Source organism: Mastomys coucha, unplaced genomic scaffold, assembly GCF_008632895.1.
Source record: "Mastomys coucha isolate ucsf_1 unplaced genomic scaffold, UCSF_Mcou_1 pScaffold18, whole genome shotgun sequence".
NCBI classification, from domain to species: domain Eukaryota; kingdom Metazoa; phylum Chordata; class Mammalia; order Rodentia; family Muridae; genus Mastomys; species Mastomys coucha.
Window position 1 is genome coordinate 74,938,852 of NW_022196900.1, and position 19,524 is coordinate 74,958,375.

Here is a 19,524-nt window from a genome sequence, read left to right on the forward strand (position 1 = left end):
CGCCTCCCAAGTGCTAGGATTAAAGGCGTGCGCCACCACCGCCCGGCTGTTTTTGTTTTTTTGAGTCAGAGTTTCTCTGTGTAGCCTTGGCTGTCCTGGAACTCACTCTGTAGACCAGGCTGGCCTCGAACTCAGAAATCCGCCTGCCTCTGCCTCCCAAGTGCTGGGATTAAAGGTGTGTGCCACCACCGCCCGCACTGCCCAGCAGTACTTTTTTTCTTTTCTATTCTATTCTATTCTCTCTCTCTCTCTCTCTCTTTCTTTCTTTCTTTCTTTCTTTCTCTCTTTCTTTCTTGTTTGTTGTTGTTTTATTTTGTGTCTCATTATGTAGCTTTGCTTATCCTGGAACACTAAGTAAACCAGGCTGGCCTCGAACTCACAGAGATCTGCCTGCCTCCGACTCCTGAGTGCTGAGATTAGAGATGTGTTCCACCATGCCTGTCAGGCTATTCAGGCTTTTTCAAGTTAACATCTTTGACTTTAATCACTAGGTTTTTCTATTTTCTTTTTCTTCTTCAAGGCATTAAACTTTCATTAAGAACGATATAGGAGTTACACAAACGTGATGAAGCCCTGCAGTGAGACAAAGGTTTGTGAGCCACCATCTAAGGTAAGAACTAGAGCATAGCCAGCTTCTCACAGCTGGAGCTTCCTGTGTGCTCCCAGGAGATCTCAGATCCTCACCTCCTGGTCTCATACTTACATCTCACGCTTACAGTGGCCACGTTCAACTTCACCCTCAGCCTTTACTTTTCTCTGTAACTTACTATGCATGCCCATATATGACACACCGCTTACTTTTGCTTGCTTTGGACATGTACAGGCACGACACTTGTGTGTACTCTTTGGAAGTGTACAGGCATGACATTTGTGTGTACTCTTTGGAAGTATACAGACACGACACTTGTGTGTACTCTTCTGGAAACGGCTGTTTTACCTACCCAACCTCACAACGCTAAGCTTCTTATGGCTACAGTGCTTTCCTTTCCATCGCTGCACAGTATTCAATTATATGGATATATCAAAATCCGTTTATGCATTGCCCTCCATTACTGAACATTCATTTGGATGACTTGTGCTTTGCTGGCTGTCACTATGAACACTGTTGCTGTGATGTGCACTTGTGTGCACAATCAATCACTTGTGCACACATTTCTGAGAGTATATGAGCAAGGGTTTCTGAAGATGGAGCTGCCAAGTCACCTGATACACACAGTCAGCTACACAAAACTGTCAGCTACAAATACATGAGGTCAGATACTTCTTTTAAATCTATTTTGTCTGTTGCCATATCTCTAAAACAAAAACTGGTACTGGGCAAAGAGTAGGTGACCTAATTTTTATTGATCGATTAAATAAAGATGTTTTCCAAAGGATGATGTTGATTTAAATTTTATTACAATTTATTTATACATACTTATTTATTCTATGTGTGTGTACGTGTATCTGTAGGTGTGGGTGTTCAACTGTGCCATGGTGCATGTGTCGAGGCCAGAGGACAACCTTGTGGGTTCTCTCCCTCCATTACATAATTAGGGAACTGAACTTAGGTTACCAGATTTGGTGGCAAGTGCCTTTACCCACTGAACCCTGCCTCTCACAAGGCTATAGAACATAAACTTAGGGGTTCTTCTTAACATTACTGTTAAATCAAAGAGGAGTACAGGAGCAACTTTTGATCGCAGCACTTGGGAGGCAGAGGCAGATGGATCTCTGTGAGTTCCAGGCCAGTCCTGGTCTACAGAGTGAGTTCTAGAGCAGCTAGGGCTACATAGTGAGACCTTGTCTAAAAGACCAAAAACAAAAATCAAGCCAACAATAACAACAACAACGAAGATGAAATGTGGGCAGCACTTGTCTTGAATTCAACATCAGCCCTTTCCTTCTTGCAGCGGGAGACGGGATGGCCACAGTCTTTCTGTGAGCTGGGCAAATTCAGCCACTTTGTGCTCCAGTTTCCTTACCTGTAAGATAGGACTAGCTATGACTTTCTCTGTAGATTTAATGCACTCATAATGACACTCAATAAACGATAAATCCCATTACATAGAAACTCTTATTCAATGAATTGGTTAATCTGGAAAGTCATGAAGTGGAATATCAAGAAAAAGGGATATATAATTACCTCGAACATTTGATTTTACCTTCAGATATATGAATATAGATCCATTCATAGTTTTTTGATGTAAGGTCAAGACACATGCCTACTGACTAGCTTTCCAGATCTTACCTGCATAAATCATACCCCTAACACATTGTCTACAGTTTAAAGATTTAGCCGAATCAGGACTTACAGCAATTACAGTTACTAGGTTCCCAGACTACGATGTTTCTGCCTCGATCACACGGACACACCACTTGGACAGCAACTCTTTTAACCATTCATCCTAGGTTTCAACTCGACTTTCACAGGAGGAAAAAAAAATCATTCTAATTTTCTATCGTTGAGTTTACAAAATACATAATGAAACTGGGCAATGACAGTAACCACTGCTGGTGATGTACAGAGAGCTGGGAACAAGTGCAGCTGGGTTCTGCTAAGCCTACAAGACGATTGGGAGGAGCAGCCGAGTGCCCATACTATCTCACAGCAATATCAAGAGCGACAGTGAGCCAAGAGTTTGCTGCAGGCGTCAATTCATTTGCTTTGTACGGGGCACAGCGCATGCCAGTTAGCCTGGCAAGGTTAAATGGAAGTTGGGTAGGAGAACCACTGCACTTAGACTCTCTTTCTACCACTGGCCTAGTTACAGAGCCCAACTCTCTCCTCCGTTGATCCCCTGAGTGAAATTATCTTTCAGCTGGGCTTGTGTCCTTGCTTAAGTTTGCCTCCGGCCAGTAAGAGACAGAGGAAGATGTCAACTGTCCAAAGCCCGACACTTACTTAGCTGGAAGAGACCTCTTGATCCCTAAGCACTCCTTGCCCCGAGAAGCTGACCTAAGAACAGAAGCAGAGGAAACACTTTCCACCTTTCGTCATTGTCCTCTGTTGGGCACAGCGCACGGGAAGGAAGGAGGCTGACTTTAATTAGCCAGCCCATCACCCTACTAAACTTCACTGAAACCAAAACAAACCAGGCAGCCCCATATGTCATAAGAATTAAAGGCATGGCTCCCACTTCCTAACGATGCTTTTACAGAAACCGTTCCACTGTAAAACTTTATGATTTGAATCTTTATAGCCGCCAGCAGAGCACATGTTCACTGCCTTAAATTATAACTTAATCACAATAGAGGCCGACTTTCCAGCCCTCTGCAGTCAAGACTAAAGAGAGAACAGGCTCACAGAACAAATTGCCTGCTATGCCTCTGCCTTCCTGCCTCCTCCCAGGCTAGGCGCTCTCCTCCTGTAGTCCCAGGGAGGCAAAGGACATGAAGGAAACAGAACTCACAGTCAGGAAGACACAAAGGCTAGGACATTCCAGCGAGGCCTACAGCCATGCACAGAGTCCAATCCAGGACTTCCGTAGTCTGGGGAGAACAGAGTCTACCCTGCATGAGCTGAGGAGGCAGAGGTTGTGAGAGGACAAGCAGTAGGGTCAGAAATCCACCTCACCTCTCCACGGTCAGGGGACGTACTTCCTTCGGTCTGGTTCAGAACCACTATTTTTGGAGAACGAATTGTTAGAAAGCAACCCCTCTCCTGACCCTTCCTGGGCTCAACATGGCTGAAACACAAGGTCAGGGAGGCGGGAACTTCAACTGAGATAATGTCTCCATCAGATTGGCCTGTAGTAAGTCTGTGGTGCATTTTCTTGATTGCTGATTGGTGTGGGAGGGCCTAGCCCACTGTGGGCTCTGCCACCTCTGGCCGGATAGATGGTCCTGGGTTGTATAAGAAAGCAGACTGAGCAAGTCACAGAGACCAAACCAGGAAGCCCTGATGGCCTCTGCTTCAGTTCCTGCTTCAGTTCCTGCTTCCAAGTTCCTGCCTTGGCTCACTTCCTTGGCTTCCCTTAACCTATGAGCCAAATAAACCCTTTCTTCCCCAAGTTAGGTTTGGTCAGTTTTCATCACATTAGCAGAAACTAAGCTAGGATGCTACTCAACATCACTAGTCACTAGGGACGGAAGTCAAAAGCAAGGCTGGATGCCACTTCTTACCTGCTAGTACAGCTGAGGACATGTAGAAACCAGTATGCTCACACACAGCTGAGTGCAGCATCCACAGAAAACACTTGGCAGCTCTTCACGACGTTAAACTGAATAAAAATATGGCCCAGGAATGCTTTCTAGACATATACTCAAGAAGACTCAGAACATGTATTCACACAAAACCCTGCACATTCATCTCCACGGTAGCATCATTCACCATGGGTGAGAAGTAGAAATAACTTAAATACTCATCCACTTCTGAATGAATAAATGAACGGGAGAATCATGTAATGGAATATTATTCAGTCAAAAGAAGGAAGGATAGAAATATGCTACATCAACAGTAAGACTCAAAAACATTATGCTTGCTGGGTGGTGGTGGCGCATGCCTTTAATCCCAGCACTTGGGAGGCAGAGGCAGGTGGATTTATGAGTTCAAGACCAGCCTGGTCTACAGAATGAGTTCCAGGACAGCCAGGGCTACACAGAGAAACCCTGTCTCCAACCCCCTCCCAAACAAAACAAAACAAAAAACATTATGCTTAATGAAAGAAGCCACAAAAGGATTCTACTCATGCCTGATGTCTTACTGGACAACTCCATGGAAGCAAGAGATAGGAAAGTGGGGGAATCTAAAAGTATGGAATGTCTTTTAGTGGAGTAGATACTTGTATGACAACCATTGATGAATTTAAAAAATGATTCATGTATATGTAAACTTCAAAATGATTGAATGATGATTTTTTTAAAGATTTATTTATTATTATATGCAAGTACACTGTAGCTGTCTTTAGACACACCAGAAAAGTGAATTAGATCTCATTACGGATGGTTGTGAGCCACCATGTGGTTGCTGGCATTTGAACTTAGGACCTTTAGTAGAGCAGTCAGTGTTCTTACCCGCTGAGCCATCTCACCAGTGCAGAATGTGATTTTTATGTGAATCTTAACATATACACACATGAACACAGATACACATATATATGAATATGCATACATATATGCACTAATAAGAGAGGGCCAGAAGAAAAGCTAGGAAGACAAGGTTCCAAACCTACTCTAATGCATTGAGGAGGTGAGTTACAATAAGAACAAGAAAGGAAGGCTGATGAGATGCCCAGCCAGTGCCAGCTTGGCACATAAGCACAGCACCTGAGTTTGATTCCCTCCAACTCAAGTTCGCTCAAAGGGAAAGAAAAGCCTGGTGTGGTAGCACACTTTTAACCTCACTGCTGGGGAGGTGGAAGCCAGAGGATGGACGCTTACTGCTCAGCCAGCCTGGTACTTTGAAAGTTTCAGGCCAGTAAGAGACCTAGCCTCAAAAAGAAAAATTAAAAACAAAAACAAAACAAAACAAAACAACAACAACAAACCAGGTCTGTGGACACCACCTAAAACTAAACTGTCCTCTAACCACATACACACACACACACACACACACACACACACACACACATCAATAAGGAAGGTCAATAAGGAAGGAAAATCCAGGTAAGTGCCTAAACCAGGATAATAAAATTAGATCTTGATGTTTAATGTGATAACCAGATGGACAAGCTACCACTAATTGCAACTGAGAAGAGAAAACAAGAAATGGTTTAGAAGGAGAGGAGGGTGAGGATTTTACAAACATATATGCTTTAAAGTTACTTTGTGTGCGTGACTACAAGTGTATGGGCACAAGGCACATGGGTGTGTGTATGTGAATGTGGGTATATGGCACACGGGTATTTTATGTGAGTGTGTGGGCACATAGCACATGGGTGTGTATGTGAGTGTGGGCACATGGGTATGTGTATGTGAGTGTGGGCACATGGGTGTGTGCATATGAGTGTAGGCACATGGATGTGTGTATGTGAATGTGGGTATATGGCACATGGGTATGTTATGTGAGTGTGTGGGCACATAGCACATGGGTGTGTATATGTAAGTGCATGGGCACATGGGTAGAGATCAGAGTATCAACTGCAAGAATTGGTTCTCTCCTTCCACCACATGGATCGTCAGGCTCAGTAGCTGGTGTCTTTGCCCAGAATAAGAAGGCTTTTTTTGGGGGGGGGCAGAGGATAAGAGAGCCATGGGGTGCATACAAAATTTTCATTCTTTTGTTCGACAAATAATTAATGAATACTTCCAACGTGCCTGACAGAACTATCCAGCCAGCACTTGGAGGTACATTTCTGGAGCGTTCCAAGCTGGATATAGATCACAAAGGAGTGATAGCATAGACTGGATAGAATGGTCTTGGCAGAGGAGCAAGGAAGGGTGGAAGAGAGACCCTAAGAATTATAAGCCCTTGAAAGAATCTAAGAAAAGGGGGTTAGAAACAAATTTCAGAATTCAAAGAAATACAGTTTGGAAAGGAAAGAACAGGCCACAGTGCCGGCAACATTAAAGAGAGACCTGGGCTGGCGAGATGGCTCAGTGGTTAAGAGCACTGACTGCTCTTCCAAAGGTACTGAGTTCAAATCCCAGCAACCACATGGTGGCTCACAACCACCCGTAATGAGATCTGACACCCTCCTCTGGTGTGTCTGAAGACAGCTACAGTGTACTTATTTATAATAATAAATAAATCTTAAAAAAATAAATAAATAAAGAGAGACCTGATAAGGCAGCAGCACTAAGTATGGCGGCCTAGCTGGCCTCATGGGGTGTGGTCCACAAGCCCCGCCCTAGGGGTTGGATAGATGAACAGAAGTCGGCCACTTTCCCTCAGGTGGGCTGCACGGAGCTGAGGGTAACCAGGCATGCAGCCTCACACAAAATCGTGCCTGCCCACATACTTCCTGAAAGCCTTCTGTGTCGGAAGAGGATAGGAACTGGTCTAGAGAGGCAGGAAAGAGGCAGGGCAGTGGCCAGAAGTGGATTCTTTTGTTTTCAGAAGTGATCTTTTGTTTTAAGGAGCTGGGGATTGAACTGGGGGCCTTGTGTGTGCCAAGTGCTCCCCTGAGCTACATCCCCAGGCCAAGGCTGGTGTGTTCTTAATGATAGAGTTCGTGGTGGGGTCATGAGACTATATATACAGTACTGCAGTGGCAATAATGGATTTAAAAATTAAAAGGCCAAGAAGCTGCCAATGTCGGGTATGGGATCGGTCCACCCAGTAAGTGGGGCCGGGGGTGGGGGGGTAGGACGCATGGAGATAGACAGATGGAAGCAGACAGAAGGCGCAAGAGCCCGGAGAAAGGAAATTAAGTCGTTTTTCTTCTCTACCCATCCTTACCTTTTTTTTTTCTCCCCCAAATAAATAAGCCTGTATTTTCCCAGCAGCTGTGTTGTTCTGAAGAAAGCGCCCTCCTAAAAGGCTCTCAAGTCTGGCACCATCTAAACTGTACTTTGATACTCCCTTCCAAACTTATTTCTCTCCCTTTGTTACCTGTCTCGGTGAATGGTCTCATCCTTTTCCCAGCTGTGAAGGCCAAAAGCTTAATAAGCCGTTATCACCCATCCCTTCTTTCCTCACTGCTGCTCTTGAGATCAAATCTGGCAAGCAGCAGCCCCTAAACACATCCCACTGGTGTCCACAGGCTCCACTCGGCTTCTGCTGTGGAAACAGCCACATCTCCTATGTCCTACCCTCTCCTCTATCCAGGTGTGCATCTGCTCTTGCCCCCCCTCCCGTTCGAATGGCGCTCTGCAGCCAGAGCAATGGCTTCGAAACCCACACCTCATCAAGACTCCTTCCCCACAATCCCCAAACCCCTAAAGGTTTCTCCATTGTTCTCAGGATAATCAGTGGATTATTTTAAATTATTATTGGTGGTGGTGATGGCGATGTGTGTGTGTGTGTGTGTGTGTGTGTGTGTGTATGTATGTGTGTGTTAAGCATATAGACAGCATGCATCTTTGTGGAGTCAGTCCACCCTTTCACCTTTGTGTGCATTCCAGGGATTGAACTCAGTTCACCAGGTTTGCACAGCAAGCCTCGGCTGAGCCATACTGCTGGTCCATGACAGCACTCTTTAAGGCCAGAGTACTCCTTAGCCTCACTACATACCGGACTCTCCGACTCTCTCCATTTTCTCTATCGGCTTTCCAAAGTCCTTATCATGATTCCTGTTGTACACAGTGCCTTAAAAAGGAAGCTGAAGCCAGGTGGTGGTGGCGGCGGCGCACACGCCTTTAATCCCAGCACTCAGGGGGCAGAGGCAGGTGAATCTCTGAGTTCAAGACCAGCCTGGTCTATGGAGAGAGTTCTAGGACAGCCATTGCTGCTGCCTCTGCCTCCTGTTTTTCCCTGTTGTCTAAATTCTTACATCATCTTCATTGGTGGGACGTTTGCAAAATTCTTGTCCAGTCACTTTATTTATTTTGTATTTATGTATTTATTTATTGAGCTTCTGATCCTCCTGTCTCTACCTCCCATGTGCTGAAGTTATGGGCATGCAGTACTACTCCAATTGCCTCAGATAAAACTCACTGCTTTGTGAATGCCAGACAAGCAAGCACCTTACCCACCGAGCCACATGGCCACTCTACTGGCCACATACTCGTAGGCTCTCATGTACAATCTGCATAATTGTCCCTATAGTGCCTGCCACCATTGTAATTTTACATTTGTCTGGAGAATGTTTGATTAATGTGTTCAGCACGGGGATGGGGCTGTGCCTGACACAGGGGAACTCCTTAAATATTGATTGATTGAAAGAATGGCATATTAATAAACTTACTCAGTGTCGTTAAGAGGCAGATCTGGGACTCTGTCCCTAGAGAGGAGGTATGAAGTTTGAGAAATGAACTCCAGGTCCCCCCAACCTCCCGAATGAGTTTTTGAGGCTTTGTGGGAGAACTTCTATCCTCCTCCCCTGTTTGTCCTGGGCTGCTGGGCCTTGTCAACACCCCTCCACCGGCACCATCAAGGACTCAAGCGGATCTGTATCTTCAGGTGCTAGGAACCTTTCCTTTATATCAGACGGCTGGAAGAACCCTTCATCAGCCTTAATGCTCGGGCCATTTAGTCTCCACTTAAACACATCTAATAATAGGGTTCAATTCTCCTCCAAAGATTCCTTCTGAACTCCCTCTTTAAAAAAAAAAAAAAATGTTAGTTAAAGCCAGGCCCTAGGGTGGGAGTGGTAGGGGAGGTTGCAGAGCCCTGAGAGATGGCTCAGCAGTTAAGAGCACTAGCTACTCTTCCAGAGGACTCAGGTTTGATTCCAAGTACCCATGATGCCCTCTTCTAGTCTCTGTGGGCACTAGGGACATAGCTGGTGCACAGGCAGGAAAATACTCAAATATAAAATATAAAGGAACTTAAAAAGTTTTAAGGCAGATATGGTGGCACATTCCTGTAATCACAGCACTTGAGAGACAGAGGCAGGAGGATCACTGCAAGTTCACACAAGTTCTAGGCTAGCAGTGCTCTCTCCTTCATAGCACTGGCCATGTATTTGTCCTGAAAGTGGTGTTTTTATTCCTCTTCCTCCCCCCATTCTCTTCCTCCTTCCCTCCTCCCCTCTGGTTTTGTTTGTTTTTGTTTTTGTTTTTAGACAGGGTCTCACTATTTGGTGCCCTACATAGACTAGCCAGGTCTTAAACTCACAGAGATCCACCCATCTCTGCTGAGTACTGGCTTTAAAAGCATGAGCCAACCGCAGCTGGCTTATTATTCTGCCTCTCAATTTAAAAAGAAAAGCTGATTTACAAACTCTTTGTACAAATTACAGAAAACAGTCTTTTGCCATATTATATTGTAAATGTCCTCCAGTTTGTTGCTGATCTTTTGATATTATTCATGGCATCTAATCAATCTTTTTTAACTTACGGCACGAGGAAACAAAGCTATACAATTCCATTCTGCATAGAATAAAAATTTTAAGTACAAAAAGAATCCAGAAGGAAAAGCAAGCCTTCCATCCACCTCTGCTCTCTGGCTCAGTCCTTCCCAAAGCAAACGTTACTAACTTTGTTGTTTAAGTATGTTTCTCTCTCCATCTTCTTTAAAACAATCATGACTCATATGTATGTCTACAACACACACACTCACACACGCACACGCGCGCGCGGACATACTGTCGTCCACTCTGCCCTGGCCTCTTCACAAGGTATGTTGAAGAACTTCTGTGGGTGCTTGAAAAGTCGACAGGCAACTTGCCCTCCCCTGAGGCTGAACCATCTAAGGTTCCACCAGCTGTAGCCCCCACCCCCAGGGTACAACCCCTTTGGATTTCTACTGACCTTAAAGGGGAAAAAACCAAGACATATACAGTTCTCAAAGAGTAAAGCAGAGGATCCTATCATAACAGATGTACCCTGCCCAACTTTCTACCATCTCTGGACTTTTCTATTTTAGAAGACTTCAAAGTAAGACATACTGTTGAAGAAAGATTCTTTAGCTAGAGTAACCCGGTCTTCCACTGGTGTATGGAAGGTATGAACTGTCACCTATTTTTATAAGCCACGCACCAGTGACTACAGACATTATGGAGAGGGGTGGTAGGGTCTTGGGGAGCATAGTTGCCTTCCAGGATGTGAGTAGAAAGAGTACAGCTCTAACACCATGTAGTCCTCATCTGGAAGGCCACCCTCCTCCTCTGCTTCTTTTCACATTAACTTCCTGTTGTTTCACTATGTGTCAGACAGGAAGCAGGTGAGTCAAAGTTGAAACACAGCAGTTTCAGCCACCCAGAAGCTCTCTGTGCCAGGAAGAAGCCAGGCATACACCACAAATGCAGCAACACAGAACAGGTTCCAGCGATGAAGAAGGGCAGTTGGTAAGATTACAAGGACAGCTGGTGTCTCTGTGTGAAGGCTTGGGAAATGATTGAGACCTGGACAAGAAGAACAGTTAGCGGATTGTACCTGCATTCTGGGCAGGTGGCTCAGAGGACCAAGGAGAGTTGGGTGCTAGGTGTAGCAAGGGGAACTAAGGCCGTGGTTTGGGGATGAAGAGGAAAAGGTGACTACAGTAGGGTGAAGATTCAGCTGTTGAGGACAGTCATGTGACACTATTGGAATACTGTTCATCAAACACCCTCTCCCCCACCTTCCCTGCCCACAGAGATGCCACGCTTCCTCTTCAGAGTTAGGTAGAGTGCCATTCATCGCCTTGACTTTGGGTTTTGGCAGTGAATTGTTTCAACCAATATAACACTGGATGATACAAGAGGAGGCTTGAGATGTGGCTCCAAGGCTGGCCTCAGCCTCCTGGGCTCCTGTTGTCTATCACCAGGAACACCATTAGCACAAAGGGCATGTGGAGCCAGCTAGGAGACAAGTCACACCGAGTCCAGCCTAGAATAGCTGCATCTAAAGTGACCCTTAGATCTCTGCATTCAAGAAACAAAACCCCACCACTGAGTGGCAATGGGTTTTGAGTAGGGTTCCTAATCCCATGCTGTGGCCAATACCACTGAACAGGTCTCTAGCCATGGGATCGGTTCTCCAAATGCCTCCATTTCTTTCAGCTGTCCATGATGTACCTTCTTCTTTCATTCTGCTAGACTTCAATGTCCCAACTGGAAGAGACTAGAAGACTCAAAGGGCCTTCACACTCAAACTGTGCACATATCTGATCGATTCTCTTTTTAACACTGCCTCCATTCTAGAGGCAGTCACACGGGAAAGAAGAGCCTGTGCTCAGAGTGACTCAGGAATGAAGAGACCCAGGAATATTAAAACTCAAGTTCTATGAGTCACTCGGTGACCCCCCTGTTCCAGGGGGAGCTCTAGAAATTCGTCCTGTAAAACAAAAAAGGTCCATCTAAAAAGTGGGCTGGACACCAGCCAACTGTGGTGGTGGTGGGGGGAACTCCAGAAATAAAGGTGCTTAATATTCCCAACCACAGTGTGTTAGCTTGTCAACTTGACAGAATTTAGAATCACCTAAAACATGGGCCTCCACGGCATACAAGACTATCTTGAGTATGTTAACTGATGTGGACAGATCCTCTTAATGGTGGGCAGCTCCTGAGTCAGGATCCTGGGCGGGATGGAGTGGAGGAAGGCAGCTGAATGCTAGCAGCCACGCATGCGTTTAGCACATGCTTCCTGACTGCAGATATAATATGCCCAGCTCCCGCAAGCTCTTGATGGTGTGGCTTCCCTGGCATGATGGACTAAATAAACCCTTTCTCCTAGAAGTGGCTTTTGTTTCGGTATTTTATCAGAGCAACAGGAAAGGAAACTAAGACATCATGGAGGTGAGGAAGAGGAAGGGAACACATGGGTCTCATCCACGTTTGGTGGGATCTGTGGTTTAGCATATACAACTCTGTGAGTCTTTCAAAACAAAATTACAAATGCAATTGGTTCAAAGTAAATTGGTTGTTTTGTTTTGTTTTGAGACACAGTCTTGTGTATCTCAAGATGGCCTTGAACTTGTTATATAGCTGAGGATGACCTTGAACTTCTGACCCTTCTAATTCTTCCTTCTGAGATTACAGGTGTGTTCCATCCAGCCTGATTTCTAGACCATTGGGCCAGAATGCAGGGTTTTATTGATGCTAACCAAGCACTCGACATAATGAGTATCTATTAGACTGACACTCGGACCACAATACATAACAAAAATTAAAAGCTGAGGAAAACCGTAAAAGCTTTTTTAGGGGGACAAGGGGCCGCAACCCCTTGCAGGAAAGGTGAGTTGGGGAGGGTGCCAGGGGCTTCCTGTTTATTCTAAACATTTCATGCCTCTTCACCATGCCAGACTAGAATAAAAGCTTTTTAATAACAATTCTCAATCAATTATTTGATACATGCTCAGTGTTTATTTACTATACTTCAGGGGCTGTAGGCACTGACTATATGAATGACAATTCTGAAACACCATTTTCTATATAGAAAATACAAGATAATTCGGTTTTTTTTTCCCTACCACTGCTGTCCCACTTACTGTTGATTTTTTTTTTTAGAGGAAAAAAAAATTCAGCTTTAAAACTCTCTCTAGCTACTACTTACTATATACACTTTTAGTTTTACTGTAAAATTTGGGGGAAATCTATCAAGTTTCTTTTATTATAGGATTACAAGATTTCAGGGTATTTCAAGTTTTCCTGAAAACTCTTGGGCCTTATTGGTACTCTTTTACAGACTTATTAGCTTTTTAATTAATTTACAATTTAACTTGCAATGTAATTTAATTTACAATTAATTAATCTGTGTGGGTGTTATTGGGGAATTGAACCCAGGGCCTTAAGCCTTGTCTCTTCAGCCACTGGTTTATTGTTGATACCCTAGATATCAATATGGTATGTATTTCACATCACTATTGGTGATGTGACAGTATTGAAGATGTGTAAAATACATCACTGTACTCAATAATATATTCAGTTCTAGTAGTAGCACTACAAGTTTATCCCAAATAAACACAGGGACTTAAAGCACCCTATTTCAGGTGATTACCTTAAAAGAGAGAAAAATGCAGGATACACTTACAAAGGTATACAGTGTAGGAAGTAGATTTCTCACAGGTATGAGGTCTCATGTTGACTGAACATCACTGAGTATCTGAATTTCCACTTACAGTTTTACGTGTATGATGACTGGGTTCCAGGACCCAAACTTTTGGCTGTATTGTTTTGAGACAGGGTCTTGCTATCTAAAAGCCCACACTAGCCTCCAAAAAGTCGTAATTCTCTTGACTCAGTTTCTCGAGTTCTAAGATTACAGATGTAAGTATGTCTCACTGGGTTCATAGGTTTTTGGTTTTTTTAAATTAACTAGTGATTTTTTTTTTTTTGAGCACATGGGTGTTTTACTGGTATGTATGCTTGTACACCATATACACGTGTGCCTGGTATCCATGGAGACCAGAAGAGAGTGTTGAATTCTTTGGAACTGGAACTATAGACAGTTGTGAGATACCATGTAGCCGCTGGGAGTCAAATCCAGGTCCTCTAGAAGAGCAGCCAATGTTTTTGACTGCTCAGCCATTTCTGTAGCCCGGATCCATAGATTTTAGGACACATTTCTCTTCACTATAGGATATCACAGGAGCAATGCATGCCTCCTTAGAAGCTTGGGCCACGAACCATGTGCCCTGATACAGAGACTTAAGAGAGTGGGCAGCTGTCCTGAGAACCATGTGGATACCAGAATAGACAGCTGTCTATCTGTGCAGAAAACACTGTGAGCCACAGAAGTGGATACCCTTAAACTTAAACAAAATGCATTCCCAACTCGATATCCCAAACCATATCCCTAGATTCCCATGGCTCCTCTAAAGCCACTCTGGAACGGGCAAGTACGACGTCAGAGGGAAAAATGGTGGGTTTGATCTTAATTAAATTAAAAGAAGTGACCATGTAAAAATATACCAGATGTGGTTTCTCACTCCCATAATCCTAGCACTTAGGAGGCTGATACAGCAGGATTGTTTGTGGCCAGCCTGGGCTACACAGAGAATTCCAGGCCAGCATGGGCTACAGAGTGAGACCTTGTCTCAACTAACAAGCAAATAAAAATTGCTAAGGCCTGTCCCAAGGTCGTGAAAGGAATGTATGCAGTCAGGGGCCTGTAAACGTAAATCATTAGCATCATACAAAGTCCACTGCTAGGGAGATAAAAATTTCTAGCTTCTTCGTTTTCTTGGTTTAAGCCCCATCAATAGACCGCATTTCCTGTTTGGTTTTTTTTTTTTTTCTACATAAGCAAATATTTGTTGATTACTGACGAGGCCCCGGGTGCTAGGGAGAGCGCTAAATGATCACAGTTCTTGGCCTCTCGAGCTTATGCTTCAGCTAAAAGATACACATTAATCAAATTAAGAGCCACACTTCAGATGAATGTCACAGGAAGGTTTCTTTGGGGGTTGTTCCTGCCATACGCAAACCAAACCAATTATCAAGATTTGCTCAGATGAGAGCATAGGCTAGGAATGCCAGGAGCCCAAAGTGCAAAGTCCCCGGGAGCCGGTCTTCTGAACTTTGACTCTCTCGGGATGCAGATCTAGCCACGGTGCTCCACATCTCCCCTAGCACACACCACTCTTTCTTTCCCCCTGGCTTCTTGCTGGGCACAGGAGACTGGGAAAGACTGCTGAGCAAGGCTTCTTCCCATAGGTAGGAGGAAAACACTGGATATTGGTTGAGGAAAGCTGAAGTAAGGCCCTGAAGTAAGAAATAGTTTGGGAAATGTGGAGTCCCTCAGTGAACGGCCCTGGGAGGTGTGTTCCCTCCTTTCTTACCCCACAGTCAACCTCCTGACATGTCTAATGCTCTTTTTCCTCAGCCAGGCTTCCCGAGACAGGTGTCTACATTCATTCTCTCCATGTCTCACTTCCAATTTAAAATCGATCTGTAGCTTCTAGCTCACGCCACTGAAATTGTGGATGCCAAATGTGACAGCGGTGGCTGCCCTGCCTCTGCCCCTGCCCTTCCTACTTCAGGTAGGAAGCTGTCAGTACCTGTACTCACTGGCCTTGAGGCTTCCTCTTGCAGCCTCATTGGCTCCGCTGAGTGGACTGGAACCGTCAGTGCACTTCAACCAATGGCCTGGAAGAACCTGTATGCAACAACCTGGGCTCCCAATGCCCTTGGGAGGGGCAACTGTGAGGACAGTCTTGTGTTGGCTTCCAGGTTTTGTAATGGGAGTAAGCTGTAGTTTCCCTCAGTGGTTTCTGGCTGGACTCATTCATTCTGCCTCTCCTTATTTCAACTCCCACCCTAACACATTTTCATGTTCATCTTCTTTCAAATAAACTAATATATTTGTCTCAGAGCCACCAACACCACAATGACCTCTTACTAGCAAACCAGTTAGTCTACAGGAAGCACCAGTTCAGTCCCTCTCAGGTACCAGCCACTGTCATCCATGCATTGACTCTACTCTGCATTATATGTGACAGTAAAACCTTCCTTACCAAAAGTCCCTGTTGGGCTCTGTTTCTTCTTCGAGTCCCATTTCACCACCATTTATACAGTTCCATGTCAGATCAGCCATTGTTTCTCCCATCCTGCATGCCCTTTTGTGGTGACTGGACTTATTTGTACAGGATGAAGCCTGCTTATTTGTTGGAGATTCCCAAGTTTCTTGGTATGCTGGTTAGTTTTAACTGTCACCTTGACCCAACCTAGAGTCACCTGGGAAGAGAAACTTAATGAAGAATTATCTAGATCATGTTGGCATGTGGGTGAATTGTCTGGATTGTTAATTGATACAGGAAGACCAAGTGTGGGCAGTACCATTCCCTAGGTCCTGAGCAGTAGAAGTAAGGAGGAAGGTAGCTGAGAGCGAGCAAGCAAGCAAGCATGCATGCATGCATTTGCCCTTTCTGCCCTTTACTGTGAATCTGATGCTTTGAGTTTCTGCCTCGACTGCCCTGAAATAAGAAACTAACACCTGGAATTGTAAGACAAACAAACCCTCCCTCCTCTTAATTGCTTTATATCAGGATGTTTTATCACAGCAACAGAAAAATGGAACTAGAACCTGGGTTTCAGATAAACACTTCTACACTTACATGGAAAGCCACGTCACTTCAATATATGGAATGTTTTGGGAGTTTGTTGCCTGGGTTCTGTGTGAGGATTAGTCTAAAAAAAAAATCGGGGGTTAAAAACAAGAGAGCAGTTTAGAGGTAGTCTGTTAGGTACCGACCCGATAGAGAAGGGAGCAGCTATAGAAGGCTGAGAGAGTGAGAAGGAATAGAAGCCAAAGGCAGTCCCTGGTTACTCGCTAGATAAAATCCTCATCGTGACAGCAGGGCAAAGTGACCCCCACGCCAGCACCTTTAAGAAAAAATTTCAAAAAAAAAAAAATTAAACTCTTAAATAATCACCATGGGGAAAGGCAGAACGTTCTTGAACTTCCTTTTAGACTTATTTTACAGGTTGGTATTATTTTTATTTTAAGTTACATAAGAGAACATTCTCCTTTTTGATGCTCAGGGAGATTAAAGGTCTAGCATGGGTTTGGGAGTTGATGAGATTAAAGCATTGCTGTAATGGGAGCAAGGGAGAGCAAAGCTGCCAGGACAGAGGTTGTCATACAGGAGTAGACGCTCTCCTAACCCACCGTGTCTGTACTGACCTCCTGGACTAACTGAAACTTCCCATTCCCACTGGAACTAGCTAGCTAGTGGCTGCAGCACCAGGATGCTCGTGTTGCCTGAACCATTCTCCTGTACAAACAAACACCCACACTCAGGAGTTGAGCGTTAGCCCTTGTGATGGTTCCAAAATTTGTGTATTTCCACAGCAGTACTGATTACACAATTTACTATGTAAACTGCCAGGGCAAAAAGGACGAGATTTGTCATTTCTGAGGCTGCTACTCAAATGCTTTGAGGGAGCTCTATGAAGGTAATCCCCTTTAAGGCACTTTTGGATTCAGTATGTGGGGTAGATGGAAAACAGCACACTATGTGTCAGGCTCTAAGACACAAGCTGTCCTTTGATCTTCCCCAAGATGCTCTGATGTGGACACTGAGAAAGGAGGCACAAAGAAGCTATGAAACCTGCCCACATTAGGGTAACCATGCACCCAGAATTGAAAACCAGCTGTTCTCGCCTGAGACAATGCTTGGAACTGTAACATGAGTATACTACAAACCCGAGAATCCATCCATTAGCAATGGTGTCGATTGGTGACGTTGCTTTACAAGAACACTGAAGTTTCGTGTGTTTGTGTGTTCTTGCATGTGCTGGTGAATGTACATGCATGTGTGTGTGTGTGTGTGTGTGTGTGTGTGTGTGTGTCTGAGGTTGATGTTAAGTGTCTTCCTCCAACTCTCTCTCTGAGTCAGGCTCTCTCACTGGGTGAAGCTCATTCACTGGGTTAGGCTGGCTGACCAGTGAGCTCCAGGAGTCTACTTGTCTCCATCCTCCCACAGACACATGGTCCACTCAGCTTTTGACATGGGTGCTAGGACCCTGAACACAGATCCCCATGCCTATATGGCAAGCACTTGACCCACTGAACTCTCCCTAGCCTCAGGTTTTTTTGTTTGTTTTTAAGAAGCTGAGGCTGAACTCCATATACAATTCAATATGTACTTGTTCAAGAGTGAAGGACTCCACTCTTAAGGAAAGGCCCTGGCCCATTACCCAAAGATTAGCAAGTGGCCATGTGTAGATTCTAAGCCAGAGTGAAATGTTAGAAGGAGATGTATAGCTCTCTTTATGATTTCCTGCTTTAACTGAAAGACTAACCAAGCTAGCACAAGGCTGGATGAGTGGACTCCCTGCCTAAGAACCTTTGAATCTACCGCCCAGTCCAACACACAGCCAGGAAGAAATCCAAAATGACAGGCGGGATCCCACCCATTTTCACAATCTCATGGCAAAGGAGACAGTCTCTGTTGTTCCTGTTTCTAGATAACTGACAGGTACTTTCCATTCATGACCTTTTTCTTTCTTTCTTCCTGAGTATGGGCCCTCTGCAGCCCAAGCCGGCCTCAAAAGTTCTCTGTGGTTGAAGAAGACTTTGAACTTAAAATCCTCCCACTTCTATACCCCCAATGTGGGGATTACAGGCGTGTACCACCATGCCCTGATTATGTGGCACTCGGGAAGGAACCCAAGGCCTCTGGCATTTAGGACAAGCATGCTCCCTCCTGAGCCCCACCACTAGCCCCAGCCTCTGCATTTCTGCATGTGTCACTTTGTCAGCCTCAATGGTTCTTTATTCTCTCCTCAAACTAGAGAATTCTACTTATCATTTTTCTTCATTCATTCATTTAGAAATAATTCTAAGCACCCATTTGTGTGAAAAATGGACACACACATGCATGCATGTATGAACACATGGATGTTTGTGTGTATGTGCATGTGCACGGACACACACACACACTCACACACAATGTCCTTAGTGAAATGTTATGATAAACTATTCCTATTCCTTCACAGTATTTATAGAATTTTACTATTTTTATGTTGTGTTTGTTTCTTTAGTGTTGGCCCTGAGAGGAGGAGCAGAGAGGAGCCTAGCTCCCATGAGGGAGCCATGAGGGTGTATGCTTCTTGCTGGGAAAGAGAAATACCCAGAGGCATTGAAGAATTCTGTGGATCTAGCATGTAGAAGTGAGCTTGCTTGGACCAAGGAGGTAGAGGCAGGAACCAATGGGGCAGAGTTGGGATATAAAGACAAAGGGACCAGCAGGTACCAAGATGCTGAGGCCAAGAGGTGGGGTGGGGTGGGGAAGAGACTTGAGAAACCAAAAGATCAACGAAGGACTAGTGTGGAGGCTGATCCAGGATAAGGCCGTGAGGGAATCAGGTCAGATCCTTCATGGCTTTACAGGCCATGAGAATAAAGCTTCATCCTTATTGGAAAGGCAAAGAGAAGCCCTGGGTGAGCCTTCAAGCAAGGGAATAGTGTTTTCAGATATGTGATTTAAAACAAAAACCTTTTCAGGGGCTGGAGAGATAGCCTGGGGTCAGCAAACTGCACCCATGCAGGCATGAGGGCCTGATTTCTAACACCCAAGTAAAAACAGAAACAGGCGTGGTGACATGTGTTTGTGATCCTAGAGCTCTCTCTCTCTCT

At 44.7% G+C, this 19,524-nt stretch overlaps 1 protein-coding gene across 5 annotated transcripts in view; it reads right to left on the minus strand.

Annotated features, from left to right (window-relative positions):
• Positions 1 to 19,524, minus strand: part of Rnf220 (ring finger protein 220) — a 231,091-nt gene that overhangs the window by 163,823 nt on the left and 47,744 nt on the right. The gene's annotated exons all lie outside the window — the stretch shown is intronic.